The sequence below is a fragment of the Corylus avellana genome, chromosome ca9 (assembly GCF_901000735.1).
Source record: "Corylus avellana chromosome ca9, CavTom2PMs-1.0".
Classification (NCBI taxonomy): domain Eukaryota; kingdom Viridiplantae; phylum Streptophyta; class Magnoliopsida; order Fagales; family Betulaceae; genus Corylus; species Corylus avellana.
The window spans coordinates 18,047,601-18,054,979 of NC_081549.1; positions in this window are offsets into that span (position 1 = coordinate 18,047,601).

Here is a 7,379-nt window from a genome sequence, read left to right on the forward strand (position 1 = left end):
AACTTTAGTAACGTGTGAAGTTTGACACATCACCATTTGGTGACGTGTCAAAATTGACACGTTACTAAAATTTTAGTAATGTGTCAGAAACTGACACGTTACCATTTGGTGACATGTCAAAATTGACACGTTACTAAAATTTTAGTAACGTGTCAGAAACTGACACGTTACCATTTAGTAACATGTCAATTTCTGACACGTTACTAAATCCCTAGTAGTTACGACTAATTTGGAAACGCCCCATATACGTTACCAATGACACGTTACTAACCTTTAGTAACGTTTCAACAGCCTTGACACGTCACAAACGGTCCGTTACAAAAAAATTGAATTTTTGTAGTGCCAATCAGATCTGGGAGGAGGGTAGACTGGGTAGTGGACGAGAAATGGAAAAGAGAAAAAAACATGAAGGAGAGGGGGATAAAAGAAGAGGGTAGTAGAGGGGTATTAGAGGGGAAGGGGAAGAGCTCCCTCGTCCTCCCCTCAGCGGGTTTTTCCTTTGGATCAAAATGAACAATGAAATGAGCTTTTGCATATATATATATATATATATATATATATATATATATATATAGCACGTAGATATTTTACTCATGTGAAATTTGGACGCACCAGTACTCTTTATTTATTATAGGTTGGATTAAAGGTGCATGGCATACATGATGCTACATTAACTCAAAGATGAACAGAAGGTGCTGGTGGCAGATCATCAGCCTCATTGTGCAGTGGGCTCGGAGAGGGCCTATATGGATTCTCCCTGTCAGTCCTTTGGTGTGGTGGCGGATCCCAGGGTGGGTGGCCCTGAGAGGGCCCGGATGGATTCCCCATCTCAGTCATTGGTTGTGGTGGCGGATCCCACGGTGGGTGGGACTGAGAGGGCCCAGATGGATTCCTCCTGTCGCCATTGAAAACCTCTTCTCCAAACGTCGCAAGTTCTCTAGCCTCCACAGAGCAGGAAAGCAGCACCAGCACATAGGCCATCCATTGGAGTTTTCGAGCAGAAAACAGTACCATGTTGTCTGTCTCACTGTCTCTGCTTCTCTCAATCTGATTCTACCTGCCTCTCCTTCGTTTGTTACCCTTTATAAATAAGTACACATGCACGAGATTTTTTTTTCTTTTCTATTAATTTTTGAGTTATACATTTAATTAATAGATGTCGTATTCTATGCCTCTTTATGTTGTGCATTGATTATGGATCCGTTCAGTTGATATCCTTCCAATTAATCATCTTCAAATTTTTTTTTTTTTTTTTTTTTTTTTAAATAGTCTACTAAATTGGTTTCGACATGTATATATCATTCAACAACCATTTAAGACGACATTTAATTGGCAATAAATCTGGTAACTTGTCATGCATATATATCTTCGATCTGGCTTAGGTGCGGTAGTTCAAAACTACCGCACGTTTTGGGCTATAAAAAAAATAATTTTTTTAAAGTAAAAGAAAAATAAAAATAAAAATATTAAAAAATTATAACTACTAAAAATATAAAAGAGAAAGAAAAAAAAAAAAAAATCAAAGGGGTGGCTCCAGCCACCCCTTGGCCAGATTGGGGTGGCCAAACCACCCCATTCTGGCCAAAATGGGGTGGTCTGGCCACCCTCTAAAGGCCAACAAAAAATAAAAAATAATAAAAAGGTTTGGGTTTTGGGGTGGCCGGACCACCCCAAGGACCACCGTTCCCAAACCACCGACCTTCGAAGAAACGCAGAGGTTCTCGCCTTTCTCTGCCCTCTCCTTCATTCAAAACCACCAAAGATCTCTCCTCCTCTTAGTCTTTCTTCAAACATATCTTCTCCTCCAATCTCTTCTAATCTCTATTTAAGAAGAATATTGAAATAAAGCTTAGGTGTATTTCTAAAGCTATGTAGCTATTTGATTGAGATTTTTTCTCTGTTCTCACTCTCCGATCAGGCATGGCAGTGGCAGAAAAACAAACTGAAGCCCAACTGGATCTTGAGTACTCAATCCCCCAACCACGCAAATCCGACGACCACATCCACATGAGTCCCACTAAGAAAATCCTCCTAATTCTCTTCGCCGACTTCATCGTCTTGTATAGCTTCAGCCCCTCCAACCTAATCAAGATCCATGTCACCGACGCGTCTCTCGTGCAGTTCAATCTCACCACCAACAATGCGCAGCTCAACATCATGATGTTGAGCTGATGCTGATCAGCATCAGAAACCCCAACAAAAGAATTAGATTATACTACGACACCATTCCCAGACCAGCCATGCCCTTTGATTTTTCTTTTTCTTTTTTTTTTTAATAGTTTTATTTTTTAAATTATTGATTTTTTTAATATTAAATGAATTTTTTTATTATTTCTTTTAAAAAACTATTTTTTTATTGCCCAAAACGACCCCAAACTGGGTCGTTTTGGGCTACAGCTTGGTGCGGTAAACCGCACCTAAGCCGGATCCATATATCTCCTAATGGATAGAGATAAGCATAGTCTCCATTTCATTTTTTTTAAAAAAAGTTTTCTTAACCAACCGATAATATTTTTGGTTTGACCATGATTTTCGATCATATCAAACACACAGTGATATCATTTTGATTGAGTTAATAATTAATTAAGCACATGATATTGAGCTAAGGAGGCAACGTGTGCAGGGAAAAGAAACCATGCATGCACGCGGCTGAAATCTTTACACCTTTGAGGATTACAAATTAATGCTGAAACTACGACAGCAAACCATGAGATCCTTCAAGTGCAAAACAGCACATGTGGTTCAGAAACATGACAAGGAGAGTTATGGTGTGTCAATATGCATGAACCTTAGCCTGGACAGGTAATGGATTAGGTGTAAGAAGGCATGGAAATCTGGCTCCTAAGAATGACAGCAGGTGGGTATCGGTTTATAACGTACTTTAACTCTAGTCAGGTGATAGAGTAGCACTTAAAATAAAAGCGTTACATCGGGCATTTGACCATTTGACAATTTTATCTAAAAATGCTCAGCCTTTTGAGCCGTCGAAGTAAGGAGAGCAATACTGTTGCACTTCAACAATCTCTCATTCAATGTGAGACTCTTGTGATTAGAACTCAAGACTTTTGCTCTAATATCATTTATTAGATTGGGTATTTAACCATTTCATCTTAAAACTAATTGTTGTTCAAAAGTCAAATTAACTTTTTATACCATTCGAAATTACACCCTACAAAACATGTTCTAAGAACAATGCATCCACATCATGAGGAAAGCACATTCATATATACTAATTCACATGTCACAGTCATACCTATATATACATGTCTATAAAATCATCTTTGAATTTGTCATAGAAATTAGCTCATATATATATATAGTTTGCGTATATGAGCTTTTCCTATTGGGGTTCATATCCTTTGCTCGTAATAGTTGAACATGGACGCATTTGGAACATATGTATATCAATGGCAGGGGCAACACGGCATCTATGCACTATAAAAAGTAAGAGATCAAATTGAACAATAACGAAGAGATCGAACGCTGTCTAGCTACAACAATGGCAACCGAAGGCTTCTAACAATTTCAGATTTAGGTGGCCAACTATATTGTATAACAACTCTGCATTAAACAAAAAAAAAAAAAACTTCTTTGCAGGGGCCTTAAACGGCTATAGTATATATAAAAAAAATATTTTTATAAGACTTCAAAAAATTCTTGCCATATCATATATATAAAGTGGGCTCACTTTAGGGTATACGGAATCACTATTCCATTAAGAAAATAAATAGCTGTTACTAAAATGTACTAGTTATTTTTATTTTTTAAATTGGTGACAAATGGAGCAAAGGAAGGCTTTATATAGGGTTGCAGAAAACAATTCTTTCTATAGGTAGGCATTATGATTGTTTTTGTTGTATTTGCATCCGGACTAAGTTTGTACAAAATAATAATAATCCAAAGAATCAAGAAACATAAAAAACTCTTGCACGCTCAAGTCGGACACCGTCCTCCACCGCAACCACTACTTTCGGTTGCTCCTCTCCATCACCCCCACCGGTCTCGCCACTCCTTGTCAACATCACCAGTGTCTAGTTTTGGCCACCTTGCGGCGGCACGTGGCCTTCACGAGCTGGCACTTGGTTTGCACGCCCCAAACGACCTATCATCCTCCGTCTCTGCCCACCCCTAGCTTGCTGATGATGTTTTGTGTGCTTTCTCTCTATTGTATTTTCTATTTCTCTTTACTTTTTGTTGTTTTTAGGTTGTGGTCTCCTGGGATTTGGTTGATTTATCTTGTGGAGGAGACCTTTGTTTATGGAGTGAGTCACTCATTGTTGACAGATCTGTTTTTGGGATTAGTAGTGCATCCACCTTCTCAGCCACCTCACAGGGGTTGTTTTAGCTTAATAGAAGTGTGGATAGGGTTGCACCTACCCTCTTCTGGTATGCTGCCTATACTGCTTTATGCGGCACAGTCCTTCGCTTTTGTTCAATGAATAAAGGACCGAAAAATTATTGACTCCAAAAGAGTTGATAAAATACCAATTTCCTATTTCTTGTTTGAATTTTTTTTTTTTTTTTTTTTGTCATTTCCATTTTCATGCCGTTGTTTTCACTATGGGTTTGTTGTTGGGGAGCCACCCCTCTAGGAACTTCATTATTTATTTTTTATTTTTTATTTTTGGTTGTAACCCATCTTTTTTTAATGGATTGAAGTATTTACCAAAAAAAAGTCCACAACCAATTGGTTATTAAAAGTCTAAACTAGCTAGGCTTCGTAACAATTGAGGATGATTTTCTTATTGATTCTTTGATGTTGTACAATGAAAGAAAAATTGTTGCAAAATTTAATACAGATTCAATTACAAATGATTTTTGGGATTTAAAAGAACATCAAGTTTCATTTTGATAGGTGTTTGAGTTGAAAATTAAACCTGGGTGAAGAAATGTGTGAAGACAGTGTGGTAAATCCGAAACCTATACTTAGAGCTCGTTTAGTACAAAGAATAGACTTCTAAAATGAAATGATTATTCTATAGGAATATATATTCTTTTGTTTAGTTGCTCACCGTTCTTAAGAATAGCTATTTTTAAGAGAATAGATATTTTCCTGCGAAGAAGAATACATATTTCTCTAAAAAATTAGATGAGTAACTATTACTTGAAGAATGGAATAGGATTTTCAAAAAAACACATTAATTTTTTTTTTCTGCATATATATATTACTTAGGCATGGTAATAAAAGAGTGGCCTCAATCACAAAAAAAGAGAAATAAATAAATAAAAGGGGAGCCAACTCCAGCGTCAAAGAAGAAAGCAGAAAACAGAGTAGAAGAAGAAAGAGGAAAACAGAGCACCCCTGCCTTTTCCTTCATCCCTCTCTCTTTGTTTTTTGCTTTGCAACTAAGAAAGAGAAGTAAGAGTGAGAGAGTGGCCAGTTGGGTTTTAGCGGCAAGTCATATAGAATTAGGGACCAAAATTCCAAACGAGTAGGGCCATGGCATAAACTAGCCACCCACTGGCAGCTACGTCTCTAGCTCTATGACGCAGATTGCATAGCCGTCAATTTGTTTTATTTTTTAAATCGACTTTATGTTGTTATTTTATTAGGGTTGGGGTTTTGGGAGTCTTTATTTCGTTATTTTATTAGGTTTAGGGTTTTGGGGTATTTATGTCATATTTTATTAGGTTTAGAGTTTTAGGCTATAAATATATGCTTATAGCCTCCAAAGAAAACAATTTATGTTGATTATTAACTTTGTTGAATAAGAAACCTCATAGCGTTCTTTTTTTTTTTTCCTTCAAAACCTAGAGAGTATCTAGCTTTTGTCAAGAAGATTTCTTAGATCATTGATAAAATCAAGATCTAGAAGTATTTATCCCCTGCTTATTGATATTCTTCGCTGCAGCTCACTAAGTCACGCTGCATCAGTTGGTATCAGATCTCAGTTACTTTCCATGAATAGGGAGGACCAACTGCTTTGCAGACAAGAACGATGTGCATGTGCGTACATAGGGAGCAAACGGCAATCGTTCGGCCGAATGGTTGTCATTGCCAACCATGAACGCGATTCTAGAAGTATTTATCCGCTATCTATTAATATTTTTCACTACAACTCACTAAGTCACACTGCATCACTCTATCACTATGTGCTGCATCTTTAATTATCCTCATTACTGTCAGATATGGGTTCATACCATTTGGCATCTAATGCAATTCCCATTTGGCCGGCCTCATTGTCTTTCCTGTATGAACAGATGAAAAAAGAAAAGAAAAGAAAAGAATTTATGCTTGATTCTCCGATTTCTTTTCACACGTAGAATGCTGAACCATGTGTTAGAAGGATAAGCGACAGCACGAGACAAAGAGGATATTTTGAGCGACAATATTGTATTGTTCGGTGGATGATTTTCCCATTTTACAGAAGAAGAAGAAGAAAAAAAAGAACATCTTCCAGGACCTTGCACGCCCAAGTCATAACTTTTGGATCCAGAAGCCATGAGGTTCATAATTCATTGGGTAAAACATCTGACTGAATCTGAAACCTGTATATACTACTGTGTTTATCTTCTTAGGCCCCGTTTGGTTCGTGGATTAGACTCTTGGATTGGACTAGCTAACACTAGGTATAGCTAGTTCTTTGTTTGGTAACACTTTATTCCTGGGAATAGTTTATTCCCATAGGATTACTAATCATATACACACAGGGTTAGCTAAGCCACTCAAAAACGAGTGGCTTAGCTAATCCTTTCCTGTGGGATTAAAATTATCTTGTAAATTGCCCACAAAAACCCCACCCTTCTAGCACTCACGTCTCTCAAGGAGACTGCAAAATGATCTTCATCTCTCAAAGAGCAACGATCTATCTTCTCTGCGCAAGGTATCTCTCTCCCCCTCTCTTCTCTTCGATTTCTCTTTTTTGTTTCTTGGTTATTTCATTATCTCTCTATTTCTTGGATTTTTTTTTTCTCTGTAACGTTTCCCAGCTCTTTTTTTTTTTTTTTTTTTTAATTCTGTTTCTCCATCTCTCTTTCTCTATACTTTCTCAATTTGACTTTTAATTCAGTTATATATATATAACCTGTGTTCAAGCGTGTATATATATATATATATATACACACACACGCTTGAACACAGGTTATTCATACCTGTTCAAGCGTGTATATATATATATATATATACCCAAAACGTTTCTCAATTTTTTTTTTCTTCTGCTTTTTTATTTCTTTTGATTCTCCGTATCGTTTCTCTTTGATTTTTTTTTTTTTATTATTCTGTTTCTCCATCTCTCTTTCTCTGTACTTTCTCAATTTGATTTTTAATTCAGTTATATATATATATAACGTGTGTTCAAGCGTACAACCCATGTTCAAGCGTATATATATATACGCACACGCTTGAACACAGGTTATTCATACCTGTTCAAGCGTGTATA